Below are 17,043 nucleotides of genomic sequence, written 5' to 3' on the forward strand. Positions count from 1 at the left end.
TTGTTTTTATACTCTGAAGAAAATGCTGGGAAGATGCATATGCTTACAAAAAATAATTACCAGTTGGTAGAAAACATGCACTTCTCATCTCTTTGTGTGAGCTACCTTTTTTGTTTTGAGGTGCTCTGTATTTCAGAGAAATATGAAACTAATGGAGAGCAGGGAAAGATCAGGTATGGGCATTAAAGGCCACTGTTGTCACAAGTTAGCAGATCAGAAGAGATAGAATTAATACTACACAGGAATAATTGTAAAAACTTTTCTGCCTTCTTTCCCCTTTGCCTAAACGAATCACAGAATCAGTCTTTCTTATTCTAATCTGTTTAAAAAGATCAGTACAGGCAGTAAAAGCTTGGGGCTTAGCTTGTCAATTTGACAATTTTCAGCTGTAGACGTACATGAAAAATTGAACTATAACTACGATGAAAAAACTGTATTAATTGGAAGTAATTTCAAGAGAACATATACAAGATTGGATCTCTGGTAAGTACCACATGTGCACATTGATTAATCCTGGGTGTTTGTTGGGGTTTTTTTAATTCATACATTTGTATTATTATTTCTATTTATGTAACTATTAATATTTTTACTATTTTCTTTTTCATACCCTCCTTATTTTTATGGGAGAAGAGCTGATAGCATTTCAAAAGTGTGTCAAAGGAAATTATTACCAGAAATGTAATTTCTTGTAGATAATTTCCTTTTTGTTGTGTTGTCATTATTTATCTAGAAAGAATAGAAGAAATAACATTATTCTGCATAATTATAATGGAGCTGATAAGTATATGCCATTTAATACAGCACTTGGTGGTTCAGGACAAGCAGTTATAATGTAGGCATGTGTAATGCAGCATCGTTTCAGAATAAGATCAGGAAATTGGAAATCAGAGTTTCTATGCTGTGATTCTTGTCTTTCTAGGAGATATTGGACAAATCATCTAAACTTGCTTAATTCTGCAAGTTAACAAACTCTGTTAATATATGTTATCAAAACAACACTTTGCTAGTTTACTGACTACTGAGGGCTCTGTATGATTATTTGAGATCTTAAGATGAAAGTCTTCTCGCTGCCAAGTTTAGGAATAGAATCATTCTCTCTCTCAAAAATGGTTAGGGATTATCCTTGTGCTCTTTTTTTGCATGCCTTAAGGAAGTCTGGTCTTCACGAAAACTTGCGCTTTTATGAATCTTACTTTGTATAAGTTTAGCACATGTTCCTGACTCAACAAGGGTGATTTGATCTAATGGTCAGTTACAGGAAACAACACTATTTGTCCCCTACGCCTCTGCCTTTCACACACTGTAAAACTAAGGTTTACGCTTTTGCATGTTGATGGATGGGTCAGCCAAACTTGTGTGGATTAGACCTGTAGGATGACATTCATAATTTTGGAGGGAAACCAGCCTCCAATTAACAAATGAGCTGTTGAAAGCATGAAAGTTGGCCTGAAAGTAGAAGTTACTATTGGAAGACAGCAGGGAAAACACATCCATGTTTCAGTGTGTTTCTTTTGTCTAAATTATAGTGCATGAGGAGCTCTTTGACCTCTTCTGTAAATTCAGTTGGGTATAATGGCCGCCTTCTCTTTAGTATATACAACAATAAGGTAATCTGCAAAAGGCAGGAAGATAAATGTTGTATATCCCATTCCTATCACTGGACTCATATGTATGAAAATGGATACAGACTTTATAGCTTCTGACAAGAAAGGAACTTTGCATTATCCTTGCCAGTAACTGGGTAGAAGGCTGCTCTTACTTTGACTGTCTTTGTTGCTTGGTGATGGTAATTATAACTAGTTAAAAATAATGAAAGTATTTTGCAGTGATAGTTTACATTCTTGATCTTACTTTTTCATAAATGGGAACTGTGAAAAGTTGTAACTCTTGTAGGAATAAGTGGAACTTGAGAAATAAGAGCAGCTCAGAAAAAGTCTGTCTGCAAAATGTAGCCTATTGGAGGTAGGGTGGGTGATCAGATTGCATTGCAAAAGTCATGCTCATGCTGGATTTATTCAAAAGACTGAAGGAAACTTTTACTGAATCTGGGACTTTGGAGGGGGAAAAAAATCTAAACATTTACAAATTTGATATTAGTTAAAATCATGAAGTCTTTAGTTAGTGGTTTGGAATTTACTCAAAGTTTACTTGGAATTTTTACCAAATGAAAACTAGAGGCAAGAACCTCAACTGATACAAACTGGCATAGCTCCACTGAAGTCAGACATGGTGTTTGAAGGAGCTGAGGAGATGATTGCTGCTTTCAGAGTGGAGGCTGGTCCTTATTCTTACCACTTCTCTTTTTTATTTTTTTTTAATTTATTTTTTTAATCACCAAATAATTTCCAAGCATTAAATAAAGTTTTTTCCTGTAGGTATGTTGGTGTCTATTGGTAAGAAGTATGCAGATATACCACCCTGTGTACTGGAACTAGAATGCCTAACTCATTTATTACCTAAAGTATTTTGTGGTCAAAGGGGAGAGAGGGCTGCAATTTTCTGTGCAGATGGCAGAAGTACTGTACAGAGGCATCTGGTATATCTATTAATCTCATCCAGAGAAGCAGACAGTGAAGAGGTTCAATTCTGTGACAGCCTAACCATTAACAGCATCCCAAGCTTGATTTTATTTCTTCACTTTTTTGGGTTGAAAACACTGTGGCTAAGATTTATTATGTCATTGTCGTCTCTGCCTTTCCTCTGTCTCATCTGTATTCTTTACAGAGCCTATAAACATGGGCTGTCAGCAAGCTAAACCTGTCAGATTTCCACTTCCCCCCTCCTCTGTCTGCTACTATGCTGCCCGAGAAACAGCCCTGCACACTGCACCCTCACTATGATTCTCATCATCACATCTCATTCATCACTGTGACTCCAAACTCAGCTCAACACATTAGAAAAAAGGTCAGGGATATGAAAGGAAAAGAGAAATAAACAACTACCCAGCGGAAGCGGTTGAGCTACAGGAGACGTGGGAGGTAAGATCGGAGCCAATTTCTCTGCCAGCAGCTGTACTGGGCATAAAGTACTTGCTATACAAGTTCTAAGTGTTTTAAGCTGGAGGGGTTTCCTGCAGCTCCTGGTTTATTTCCCAGCACAGAAATGTAGTGAAAGGATAGAAAACCGTAGTTAAAGACGGAAAGGTTATAAAACTTTTTATAACTGGAGTAAAGATGACAGATTGGTTGCTGAGTGACTAGAAACCTGATAGCATGCAAGATTTGGACTCTAGAGTTCAATAAACATCCTTATAATGATGAAACAACAAGTCCTATGTTGACTTTATAAGCCAAACTTTAAGAAGCTTTTGATTGGGGATAGGGGGAATTTTGTATGGAGGAAAAAGAAATTATTTCATATGAAGCGGTAATATTCCTTTAAGTGGGATCTGCTTCTTCCTATGTGTTACACTGTCAGTGTAGCTAGGTAGAATTTATTTTAAAAAATTTTCTGGCTTAGTGATATCTCTTCTCCATTCTCCTCAGTGCTTCTTTGGCCATTTATCACTGAGCAGGTTTGGGTTTTTGATCAGGAATTATGTTCTTTGCCTTTATGCCATTTTTTTTCAAGCTCTTGACACTTTTCATCATGAATAGAAAATAGCTGTTAACTCTTTCCTTATTTGCCTTTTGAAAATCTATATTTAAAATATTGATGCAATATCATGATAGTAATTTCTTTCTCTTGGGAAATAAGAGAAACTGCTCAGCCTAAAATAGATAAATTGAAAAAAATCCATTCAAAAGAGTTTGATACAAAGAAATTAGCTTGTGCAACCATAATGTTTTTTCTCATACATGGTAGTCAGCTTGTAAGGATTTTAGTTTACAGTTCTAATTTATGTATACAATAATTGGTTAATATTTGGATATGACATCTGATTATAACATATTGACCAGCAAGCGTGATGACTTTGGCCAAATAGTCAAGAATATAAATATCTTTATCGACTATTAATCTTTAAAAAAGTAATTCTGACTGTGCTTTATGTGAGCACAGATTGTTTATGTTCTAACCCTTTTTAATATGCTTCTGTCCAGCTCATGCTAAAAGTTTGTTTTAATGCTTTATGTGTTATTTAAGCTAAATAGAGAAGATAAGTAAACTGATTTTTTTCTTTAATGAAGAGTATCAAATAAAGCAAAAGGCCCCTAGTGAAATGATCAGGCAAATGATAAAACCAAAAGCATACAGTGATGTAGAAGGGAAAAGGCAATTTAATGGAGAACCTTTCTCATGATGTCCATTAAGTACAATACTTTGGATGCAACCTCCAAATCTGATAATCCTTGTGCCACTGGCAGTTGAAAGGTGAGAAGGAATGCTACCCTACGTTTTCAATCTATTTCTCATTCTTTTTGAAGCATTTTCTGAAGACAAAATACTGGGGTTCTTGGTCCAAAACACTATAGTACATCTTACAGAGTTACCTGTGGGAAGAATCTAGCAGAATTTGGGGAGAAACTTCTTGTAACTCAGAAAAGGAACTTTTGCATGTAAAAATAAGAGGACTGCTATATCACTCTACTTCTGTGCAAGTGTTTGTGTCACTGTTCACAGTGCCATTTTCTCCAAAAAGAGCTTCTCAGGAAGCTCTTTTCTCTATGTTCAACATACCTCATGGAATGCTACTGAAGAATTTCATCACTTTTGAACATACTGAATATCCTAGCATTAGGAGGAAGGGGAATTTAAGACCCCTGAACCAGACAACTGCATCAACATATTGTATGCATAATAACAGCCGAAAAAGACAAAAAAGCTGAGCACATGGAATTAGGATATTCAGACAACAGACAGTTCAAAGCTGAGCTGAGAATAGATAAATTCTAGATTAATGTGAACTGTAGGGACTAATGTAAATTGTGAAGAATAAGAATCAGGAAAGAAAACATATTAGAAAAGAGAAGCACATTTACGTTCCTACAACTTACTCTCTCCTATCAAGTATAAATGCAGCATTGTGATAAAGCAGCAGTACTGACATGACTCATCTGACCCTACTGTGAAATGACTCACTGAAAATAAGGAAACAAAGCATACTAGAAATTTCAGACTTGTGAAGAAAGAGGTTTGAAAGACACATCACAGTATACCTGTAAAAGAGTCCATAACTGTAAAACAATTAGGAAATAAATGTGAGTGTCTCTTCATGAATTACATTGAAACTGTAGCAATAGCAAGATCTGTGGCAGTGTGGAAATGATGATCCTACTGCTGAAGAAAAACACAATAAAAGGTAAGATCAAAATAATAAATTGTACTAAGAAAATTGGAATATTTTAGAAAATAAAGAGATAAGAAATAGAAATCTTTAAAGAGTTTAACTTGTAAAATAATATAAAAGTGTTGTTATCTATCACATCACTGCAAATATAACATAGATTGGGTGGAGGATGAAAGGAGGAAGAGTCCAGAATCCAGTACTTCCCTCTTTTTTGATATACTAAGAAAAAGCCAACTCCTAGCCAGTTTATCTGCTGGCATCAAATGAGGTTGCTTCAGTTATCTTGATCAATACTAGATGAAAATGAGGTACAAAAGAAAGATTACTTTGCACTGAGATATCACGTATTCTTTTATGTTTCTCTACCAGAGTAAACTAGTATATTGAACTTGGCAGGCTGAATCTGATAAATATTTCAAATTTAAAGTCATGTCTTGGAAAAATAAATGGGTATCTCACTTTTCCCTCTTGAATATATAGTAGAGTTTGCATTATATAATGTACTGCTGTCCACATAGCTACTGGTTGTTTGCTAGTAAATGTTTAGAGGGCTACATTAAGCTATGAAAAATTGTCTTTAACTGAAACATGAAAGGCAGCCATTTTAAAGTTACACAGCTGAGGACAGAAAGGCAATTCAGAAGGTGATCTTTTTCAAACAGCTAATTCATCTCACCAAGCAAAAAATTGTGTTAGCATTCATCATCTAATAAATATCATGAATGTTGTATGACAGAACTTGCCTACTCTTAGTTTCTCACAATCACCAAAACTAAACTTTATTTGCCGGGTTGTAAATCAGATTCCTGTAATGCAGATATGTAGGGTTTGGTTTTTTTACTCCTATACTTCTTAAGGTATATTTTAAGGATTATTTTAGGTGCACAGACTTGACCATCCATGCTTTGCAGCTCAGCTGACTGAAATCAATAGTGGGTAGACTAAGATAAATTTGTAATCATTCCTTCATTACAAATCATTGAAATAAAAATCCACTGTTAAGAAAGCCAAATACAGAATCTTATGATACACTCAAAGAACTCTTGCATTTGTGTAAAGAGAGTCACAATGACTTCATTCCACTGGTAGAGTTCAGGTTTGAATATTGGGTATGACAGTTATAATGCTTGGAGTGCATTCAAGTCAACGTTTGCAACATAAAAGGGTGTACCACTCTAATGACTGACAGGACCATTGACCCCTCTTTATTTTCTGGCAATGTTTACTTCCCATTTGATACAGTCTTAAAAAACATTGCTTACTATATGGAATTAGGAAAAACATTGAAACACATTCAGATTTCTCTTCAAGATCAGTTAGTACTCTTATTTTTCAGATAGGAACCATTTTCTGGAAGTTCTAACTAATCTGTTCTTCTATTCCAGACTCTGTGGGTTTTATTAACACCCCTTTAAAATGTGAAGAGAAGGGGATCCAAACATTTTCATGCTTAAGAAGAGTTTAGTCATGATTAATCGTGCATAGCAAATCAAGTAAGGTCTTATTTTTGTCACAATTAATTAATTTGATGCTATCTCTAATGGTATTTATTTAATAGGTATGGTGCTAGTCCAACCACTGAGTATATATGGATATTGAATTTTATTTTTGCTTTCACTTTTCCCTTCAAGATTGCTATGATTGAAAAAGACTTCTGAGATCTCTTGCATGTCTCTGGAATGAAAATCACTGTCTAGTATCATCAGTGTGTATATCCTTTGATTATGCTGCTTCACTTTTTTTTCTTTCCCCCCTCCAGCTGAGGCAAGCCAAACATTCAAACAAGATTAGCCCATTTCAAACTTTTTCCATGAATATGAACAAAGTTATAATTTAGGAAAGAATGAGTTGTTTGTTATATTACTTTGTTTTGTAAATGTCAGTGTTTGAAATGATTTAAATTCATCCATGAGTAACCAGAATACATTATTAAATGTATTTAGTTTCCACTTTCTTTCATATGCTGCCATATGAAGGTGTATAACAGTGCTTGCCATTTTATTTTCTTCAGGTCATAGCCTGCAATATTTTTAAAGAAGCCCAGTGCTAGATGTAGTTAAAGGTTTTAATATCAGTCCCCAAAATACTTTTTTAAAACTATGTAATTATTTCATATAAAACTCGGGAATTAATTAGAATTGCAAAATTATACAGAAAAGAGAGAGAGAATAAGTAAACCAATTTTTTATAAGTACAGTCAGATCATTTTATGGTTAGTCTTACAAGAATTATGCAAACCAGTTGAAATGCAAACTAGTCACTACATTATGCATTATATTCATTATTGGCACTGTAGTTAATATGTTCTTGGCATTCTATTGCCCATTACAATAATGGGATATAATGAGATTATTTTTTTTTTTTTAATGCACCAGGTGTACAAAGTGTATTATTCAGGATTTCTCAGGCAACCACTGGAATCTAGTCAACACTGAGATATGTTTGCTAATAACCAGAGATACTTGGCACCCTGGTGTGTCACTGTTGTGGTTTAACCCTAGCTGGCAACTGAGCACCACACAACCGCTCACTCATTCCTCCCCTGGTGGAATGGGGGAGGGAATTGGAGGAGTAAAAGTAAGAAAACTCATGGGCTGAGATAAAGACAGTTTAATAGGTAAAGCAAAAGTCACACATGCAAGCAAAGCAAGACAAGGAATTCATTCACCACTTCCCATCGTCAGGCAGGTGCTCAGCCATCTCCAGGAAAGCAGGGCTACATTGTTGGTAACAGTTATTTGGGAAGACAAATGCCATCACCCTGAATGTCCCCACCTTCCTTCTTCTTCCCCCAACTTTATATGCTGAGCATGACATCATATAGTATAGAATATCCCTTTGGTCAGTTGGGGTCAGCTGTCCCAGCTGTGTCCCCTCCCAACTTCTTGTGCACCCCCAGCCTACTCTCTGGTGGGGTGGGGTGAGAAGCAGAAGAGGCCTTGACTCTGTGTAAGCACTGTTCAGCAGTAACTAAAACATCCCTGTGTTATCAACATTGTTTTGGTCACAAATCCAAAATAGAGCCCCATATGGCTACTATGAAGAAAATTATCGCTATCCCAGCCAAAACCAACACAGTAACTTACAACAGTCCTATACCACATGGGAAACCTTCTATCATGTGCAGTGGAGAAGACATACAATTAAGGTAAACTGTTTAGTCCCCCAAGGAGAACAGCCCACCTACTGTATGTCTTGGCTTGAAGTTTTTAGCAGCAAATATCCTTAAGACATCATGGACATGATCTTTGGAGCGAATTAGTGTCCTTCCCTTTCTCTTTGTAAGGTATTTAAATGTACAGATGATGACACCTGTATGGCCAGGAATTGACAAAATATTCTTGTTAACTCTCTCTGTTCAAATATAGCTAAGTGTGAATACTAACTATTCTCCTCCTTCTGCTGTATTTCATAGGCAAGATGAGGAAGAGAGAGTTCTAATTCAATACGTTGTTACACTGCCAGCTGTGATTTGGACAAGATTGTCCATTAATTTAAAAAAAAAAAAAAAAAAAAAAAAAAAGTCAGGTCCAAAGTAATAAAACTTTTGTTTTAATTGGGAAGAAAAGGAGTCTATTCTTGATGTACCGTGTTGACATGGTACTCGTTAATGTGTCAGATTTCAAGAAATACTACACCAACCTTACCACTACCATCTCCAATGCATGTGTAGTGACAAAACTACTTGACTGCATGTAACACAGTCTTCATGTACCAACCATTTTCCTGACTAGTAAATTCATTGTCTAGCAGCTTCGTTTAAGACACCTTACTACCTCAAGGTTTAGCAGACATAGTTATTATTTATGACGTAAGAAGTGTAAAATGCAACAATTTCGAAACATCAGCTTACTTAAAATACTTTTTTCAACCTTTCAGTTTAAGAACTCTACCTCTTTCCTAAGCTTTAGTTTAATATTACTAAACAGTACATTTTTATTTTTCTTTTGTGATACTGTTGCAATGCTAGATTAGCACATAAAACACACAGGGAATATTACTGCTGCTACTACTACTACTACAACTGCTACTACTACTGCTACAACTACTACTACAGAAGACTCCCTCTTTGAATATTGCTTCTCAGAGACATTCTGAAAGAATATGATAAAAATAAAATCCACCATTGTCCAAAGTCCATTTTTTTCTATGTATCCACAGTATTTCATTAGTGATAATTTGTTTCTGAAATTGCTTTTTACTACCTTTTTGTCTGGTTATCCAAGGCAACTGCAACAAAAAAGAGCTGGACTCAAATATTGTCAAATCAGTGAAGTATTTTCTGATTTCAGATTTATATTATTTTTACTCAGTTTGTGAATTAGAGGGGGAAATGTCCTACAAAAAATTTCTTCAAATTCACTTTTTTATTTGTCAGCTGAAGGGAAATGTTAGTTAATGAAAGGAAAGTCTAAGAAAAGAAACATAAAAATGTGTAATATTTAAAATGTAAGATTCTGTAACATATTAGAACTACCTAAAAGATAGTGATCTGAGAAGCTGAAAGAAAATCAATAAACTTCTCAATGTGGTGCTTTTTAGCTTGTTTTGAAGAAGTTTGGGGCGGGGGGGGGGGGAGGAAGTAGAAATTGATGCATTCCTTTGAAATATTTAGATAGTATTAAATCCATTTCATTTTTGATGGGAAAAAAAAAAGTTGATAGCACTCTTATTTTAAACTGTTTCTCTGGATGGAATAACTGTTAACAGTGGTTTAGGCATCTCTACCTGAGGGACTAACATGACTTGCAGAATCTTTTACTAATGAATACATGACTGGAAGAAAGACAGTTGGGTTCCAGAGTTTAGACTAAGCTTCCATATTTGGAAAAATCAGTATTTTGTAATGTGAAAAGACAATAACAGGATGGGTTGTTTATAGTTTCACTTTCAGAGACCTTAACTGTAACAAAAAGTCTAGAAATAAAAATTTTAAAGCATTAAAGCTTTTATTAAAATCCTTTTGAAATAATAAAGAATTATGACCTATTAACATAAAAAATGCCATATTTGTATGTATTTGAATTTTAGAAATGTGCATTCCTATTCACTAGATTGAATGTCATTTTAACTGGCACACAGAATAGTATTAATTTAAGTACTCACTTTTTTCCCCTGTGCTTTTCCAAATCTCTAAGGTTAGAAATATTTAATTCCCTGCAACACCATACTAATGAATGTTTCTTCACTGAAGAGCATAATCTTATTTAAGCATTTCCCTTTACTTTTTTGTTTTCTGGTTAACATCCTTTAATACCCTTTACACTTGGACTATGTATTTTCCACTCTTTAGACCAAGACAAATCCAAATGAAAGCATTTGCTATAGCTGTTTTTACTCCCTATCAATGTCCAAATTCAAATTCTGACTGTGAGGCTCAGTCATGGTCTTGTTTCTTATTCCTTCTCCCAGACAGATGAATTTTTGGTTTATCTTTGTTTATTTATTTTTATTTCTTCTTTTGTCCCTTGCCATTCTATACCAATCTTATACCAATTAACCCCAGCACAAATATCAAGGTATACCTGTTTGCTTATCATTTACATTGCAAAATCAGAAGCCTGGTTTTTGTTTTAGATTTTTTGCAGCAAATTGTCCTACATGATATGTGTTCAAAAAAATGTTGTTGGGTTACTCTGGTGGGTTGAGATGAAAGCACCTATCCATTTTTCAGCTATTTTAATAATTACTTAACTGGAGACAAGACCTAGTCTGAGATTAAAAATATATGGGTTCAACTCTCCAATCTGCCAGAAACACTTAGTTATGCTATATCCTATATGTGAAAGAAGAATTTTATTTCTTGCCTCACAAAGATACTGAGAGCATTAATTCCCTTCAGATTATAAGACATGTAAATGCTGAGAGAAGGAGGAATGGACAGATAAATATCTATTGATAAAACTAGATAATGTGCCTCTCATATGATTCTCAAAAGCACCAAGACTGTGAAATACCCTATGCTCACTGGAGGTCAAGCAAAAGCATACATGGTTTTATTCAAGAAGGATATCTTGAACTTTGGTCTCATGCTCTTTATTAATATAATTGAGAAATAATACAATTGTCCTAGTTTAAAAACAATGGAACATGTGAAATGCCATAAATTGTTGATGTGAAGAGGGGCACACTGAGAAGGCATTGTGCAAGGAGACAGACATGTATCTGCCAGACAGCTCTTTCATGTTTCTACTGTCCTTCTGCACTTAAGCCACACATATACCAATTTAAGGATCTGCATAACTAAGATAATGCAGACTCTGAAAATCAGTGGTTGGCTTATTTCTACCCCTAGCTGCAATACCAGAAAATAATTTTCTTCTGCAGACTTCAGTGCCTTTATATAAATGAGCATATGGGACTTGCACCTTTATGTCATAGACTTGAAGGCCCCGGGGTCGTCGACTGCTGCTACAACCCACAGTTTTCTAATTATGTAACAAAGAATGTGAAACGATTATGGATGAGCAACAGAGTAGTTGCTAAGAGACATACTGTGCAAGGAGCTAGGTAGGAACTGCTAAGTAAAACCGTTCAATAGGCATCTTTCAAGTCTTCACAGGACTGAGAAGCAGAATTCTGGGTTAAAGAGTTGTTGATGTAAATAATTTTGAATGGAGAATATATTTTATTTCTTTCTCTCAGTGAGCTCAAAACAATAAACAAACAGGAAAAAAGGCTTAGGACTTCGGTCTTCACAGCCTCTTCAGTTTATGAGCAGTATGTTAGATTAATAAGTTTATGAACATAGTTTGTAAAATACTTGAGTTTGTTAATGCTAATCAAAATTCTTCAAGTTTTACATTGTCAAAAAGGCAGAGTTTAAATTAAGTTAGGTGTTAATGTTTAATATCACTGGTTCTTCTACCAGAAGCAGAATGTAATGAATGGCATCTTACAGAAGTGTTTTCTGTTTAGGAATCTTGTTGATGAAGAAGTGCTTGATCTAACAGTATAGCCTAATGCTTCCTGATAAAGTTGAACATATTTATCTATCAGAAATTATATGGACAAGATGTTGTAAACTTTGACTGATTCAATAAGTCACTTTGACAAGTAGCTAACTCTTCAGCTTGTCTCCAAATTTACTAAGTTTACTTAATCAAAAATACCATACACTGTTTATAAATGACTAACTCCTAAAGCAGTATTGGCAGAAAAGTATTTCTTCTCTGTAGTATGGATAATCTGTTCATAAATGCTACAATATCATCTGAAATTTAACAGTATAACCATACCAAATGAGGAATCTATAAATATATCAGCCTAATGTATTGTTATTGTCAACTTTATAATTACAAAGGAAATTATTCATAATTCAAAATCACCCCACTTTTGTACTTTTAACTCTGTGGAAAGAATCCTAATGACCTCAATGGTGCTTTCAGTCAGTCCCATTCTGACCTAATAGATACAGACGGTATTATAAAATGTTTATCTTTTTCTCTAAATGTCTCTGTCTTTCATGCTATTTTTGCCTTGCCTTTCTCCTTGATGATCATGCACAGTTTGCTAGAATAAAGACCCATTTAAAATTTGAGATCTCTGTAATTTCAAAATTTAACGCTTCTCCGTATATTTATAGTTTTCTAGTGTAGTACACATATCATTAATGTAATAAATCATTATGCCATTGCCAATCCATTCTAAATGCTCTCTGCATTGCCGCAAACATTGTCTACTGCACAGAACTGATGAGTGATACTGCCTGACAAGTTGTGCGACAACTTCTGGAGACACTGGAGTAGCAAATATATAATGTGGGTTGTGCTAATGTTCTTGAAATGATTGATAAGTTTTTAATTATAAATCAAATTTTAATTTAGTTACTCTGTTCACCCAAGTATATCTTATGAAATTTAATTTATGAAATATTAATACATGATATAATTGAGTTTCCAGTGCTGGTAGATTTGGTTGCTTGAGAACACAGAGTAAATCCTTTCATAATGACTAGTTTTGTAATCAGGAACTTAGTCCCATAAAAAGGTATGCAGGAAACTTCCCCTCTTAATGCTATTGTACTGGAATGGTGACATGAAGAAAAGTTGCTGTGTTTGAGTTCTTGCTGCACAGAATCTTTCCATCTGTGCCCTAGCCTTGATAGCACTGAAATACAGCATTTATTTATCAGCATTGTGATTCTGTTTCTCCTCTTAGGTACTGTGAATCATAAGTAAATAGATGGAAGGGTAGGAGCAAATGCAGTTAATATCAGCTGGTCTAGACAACCTCCAAGTTATTTAATTTTCCTGACTTAATATAGATAGTAGATCATGTTTTCCCTGATACACCTTTGACGCCCAATTTGCACAACACTTTGTCAGCATTCAGTTTGATTACTGTGGTCAGTCCTCACTGGGTTTAAGAACATGCATGTGTTTGCATGGTTGATATATGGCTTTATAGCCATTTAATGACATCTATTCCTGACTTTCTCTGGAAGAATGGAAAATAGCAAGCCTCTGTCATATATCGTTGCTAATGTTTAACTTTCTTCTCTTTTCTAAAATTTCTCTAGTATTTAGCTTCATAAATCCCCAGAAAGCTTATAAGTCATCTGGGTCTTCATGTCTTTGGTAGTTTAGCCTACGGTATAAATACATTTTTAATTGAGTATGTACCCTGTCGGCCAGAGTAACTGTAGGCAAGTCATTTTACTAAATATAATATGTTGAATCGTATATGCTTCATAAAAAATGAACAGTTTTCTTGGAACGATTCCTACATGTCACAAAATATTGCAAAATGTACATGATTTTCAAAAGCTGAATATGCTGTCTGGAGGTTCCAATGCTTAAATAGACACTATGATTAAAGAAGAGTGAGTATTGGCTGGGATAGAATAATGTTGATCACATACTCATTTTTTAGTTGTTGCTGAGCAGTGCTTACACTAAGTCAAGGACTTTTCAGATTCTCATGCTGCCCTGCCAGTGAGGAAGCTGTGGGTGCACAAGAAGCTAGGAGGGGACACAGCCAGGACAGCTGACCCAAACTGGCCAAAGGGATATTCCATACCATATGATGTCATGACGAATAATAAAACTGGGGGGGGAGTGGGCCAGTGGGTCACGGCCTACTACTCAGGGACTGGATGGGCATTGGTCAGTGGGTGGTGAGCAATTACATTGTGCATCACTTGTATATTCTATTATCATTATTCTTATTTTCCCTTCCTTTTCTGTCCTGTTAAACTGCTTTTATCCCAACCCATGAGTTTTACCTTTATTTCTGATTCTCTTCCCCCATCCCACTGCAGGGTAGTGAGCAAATGGCTGTGTAGTGTTTAGCTGCCTGCCAGGTTAAACCACAATACTATACAGATAGCACTCTGCCTTTTCTTTCTGTTTTTATTTCACAATGAATTCATGATCTCATTTTACAAATCACTTTTCATACTACACTTGGAAAATTTAGGACCAGACTTTGTTGACCATAAGTAAATATCCGATATTACATACTTTACTACAAGCGATAAATTCACCATTCAAGAGAGAATAACAGTTTATAATCCAGGTAATTAAATGGTGTTAGCTTTGTAGTAGACCAGTAACTGAAAAGAAATCAGAGAATAACAGCATCATCTAGGTTGGAAAGGACCTTGAAGATCATCTAGTCCAACCGTTAACCTAGCACTGACAGATCCCAACTACACCATATCTCCAAGCGTCATGTCAACTCGACTCTTAAACACCTCCAGGGATGGGGACTCCACCACTGCCCTGGGCAGCCCATTCCAATGCCCAACAACCTGTTCTGTAAAGAAATACTTCCTAATATCTAGTCTAAACCTTCCCTGGCTCAACTCGAGGCCATTACCTCTTGTCCTATCGCTTGTTACTTGGTTAAAGAGATTCATCCCCAGCTCTCTGCACCCTCCTTTCAGGTAGTTGTAGAGGGCGATGAGGTCTCCCCTCAGCCTCCTCTTCTCCAGACTCAACAACCCCAGTTCCCTCAGCCGCTCCTCATAAGACCTGTGCTCCAGACCCTTCACCAGCTTCATTGCCCTTCTCTGGACATGCTCGAGTCATTCCATGTCCTTTTTGTAGTGAGGGGCCTAAAACTGAACACAGTAATCGAGGTGCGGCCTCACCAGTGCCGAGTACAGGGGTAAGATCACTTCCCTGTCCCTGCTGGCCACGCTATTTCTGATACAAGCCAGGATGCCATTGGTCTTCTTGGCCACCTGGGCACACTGCTGGCTCATGTTCATCCTGCTGTCAATCAACACCCCCAGGTCCCTCTCTGACTGGCAGCTCTCCAGCCACTCCTCCCCAGGCCTGTAGCGCTGCTGGGGGTTGTTGTGGCCCAAGTGCAGCACCCGGCATTTGGCCTTATTGAAACTCCTGCAGTTGGCCTTAGCCCATCGCTCCAGCCTGTCCAGATCTCTCTGCAGAGCCTCCCTACCCTTGAGCAGATCAACACTCCCACCCAACTTGGTGTCATCTGCAAACTTACTGAGGGTGCACTCGATCCCCTCGTCTAGATCATCAATAAAGATGTTAAACAGGAGTGGCCCCAAAACCAAGCCCTGGGGGACACCACTCGTGACTGGCCACCAACTGGATTTAACTCCATTCACCACAACTCTTTGGGCCCGGCCATCCAGCCAGTTTTTTACCCAGCAAAGCGTGTGCCCATCCAAGCGACAAGCAGCCAGTTTCACCAGGAGAATGCTGTGGGAAACGGTGTCAAAGGCCTTGCTAAAGTCAAGGTAAACTACATCCACAGCCTTTCCCTCATCCAATAAGCAGGTCGCCCTGTTGTAGAAGAGGATCAGGTTTGTCAAGCAGGACCTGCCTTTCATAAACCCATGCTGACTGGGCCTGATCATCTGGTTGTCCCGCATGTGTTGTGTGATGGTACTCAGGATGAGCTGCTCCATCAGCTTCCCAGGCACCAAAGTTAAGCTGACAGGCCTGTAATTTCCTGGATCATCCTTCTGACCCTTCTGATAGATGGGCGTCACATTGGCCAGTTTCCAATCTGTCGGGACCTCCCCGGTCAGCCAGAACTGCTGGTAAATGATGGAAAGCGGCTTGGCGAGCACCCCAGCCAGCTGCTTCAGCACCCTCAGGTGTATCCCGTCTGGTCCCGTAGACTTGTGTGTGTCTATGTGATACAGTAGGTCACTGACTATCTCCTCCTGGAATGCGGGGGGGGGCGTTTTCCCAGTCTCTGTCTTAGGAGGCTGGATTCCCTCAATACAACTAGTCTTGCTATTAAAGACTGAGGCAAAGAAAGCATTAAACACCTCAGCCTTCTCCTCATCACTTGTTACCATGTTTCCTCCTGCATCTAGCAGGGGATGGATACTCTCCCTGGTCTTTCTTTTGCTACTGACATACTTATAGAAACATTTCTTGTTATCCTTGATTACTGAAGCCAGAGTAATTTCCAGCTGGGGTTTAGACCTTCTGATTTCTGCCCTGCATAGCCTCACAGCCTCTTTGTAATCACTGTGAGTGGCTAGCCCCTTTTTCCAAAGGCTGTAAACTCTCCTTTTCTCCCTGAGTTTCAGCCAAAGCTCCCTCTTTAGCCAAGGTGGTCTTCTCTGTCACCGGATTCTCTTATAGCACCTGGGGACTGCCTGCTCCTGAGCCATTAACACTTCCTTCTTAAAGAGTGCCCAGCCTTCCTGGGCCCCTATACCCTTCAGGATTGTCTCCCAAGGGATCCTTTCAAGCAGGTGCCTAAACAAGACAAAGTCAGCCCTTTTGAAATCCAGGATGTCAGTTCTGCTGCCCTCTCCTGGCCTCTCTAAGAATAGAGAACTCTATTATTTTGTGATTGCTGTGCCCTAGTTGGCCTCC

At 37.2% G+C, this 17,043-nt stretch overlaps 1 protein-coding gene across 2 annotated transcripts in view; it reads left to right on the top strand.

The window, feature by feature from the left end:
• The first annotated feature begins 2,909 nt into the window (after positions 1-2,909).
• The window catches only part of CDH12 (cadherin 12), a 320,014-nt gene continuing 305,880 nt past the window's right edge, over positions 2,910-17,043 (top strand). For both annotated transcript variants that reach the window (XM_074873891.1, XM_074873900.1), the window contains exons 1-2: positions 2,910-2,978; positions 6,613-6,720. The gene's annotated coding sequence lies outside the window, so the exon portion shown is untranslated. The remainder of the gene's footprint in view (positions 2,979-6,612; positions 6,721-17,043) is intronic.

This window comes from Strix uralensis, chromosome 1, assembly GCF_047716275.1.
Source record: "Strix uralensis isolate ZFMK-TIS-50842 chromosome 1, bStrUra1, whole genome shotgun sequence".
NCBI lineage: Eukaryota > Metazoa > Chordata > Aves > Strigiformes > Strigidae > Strix > Strix uralensis.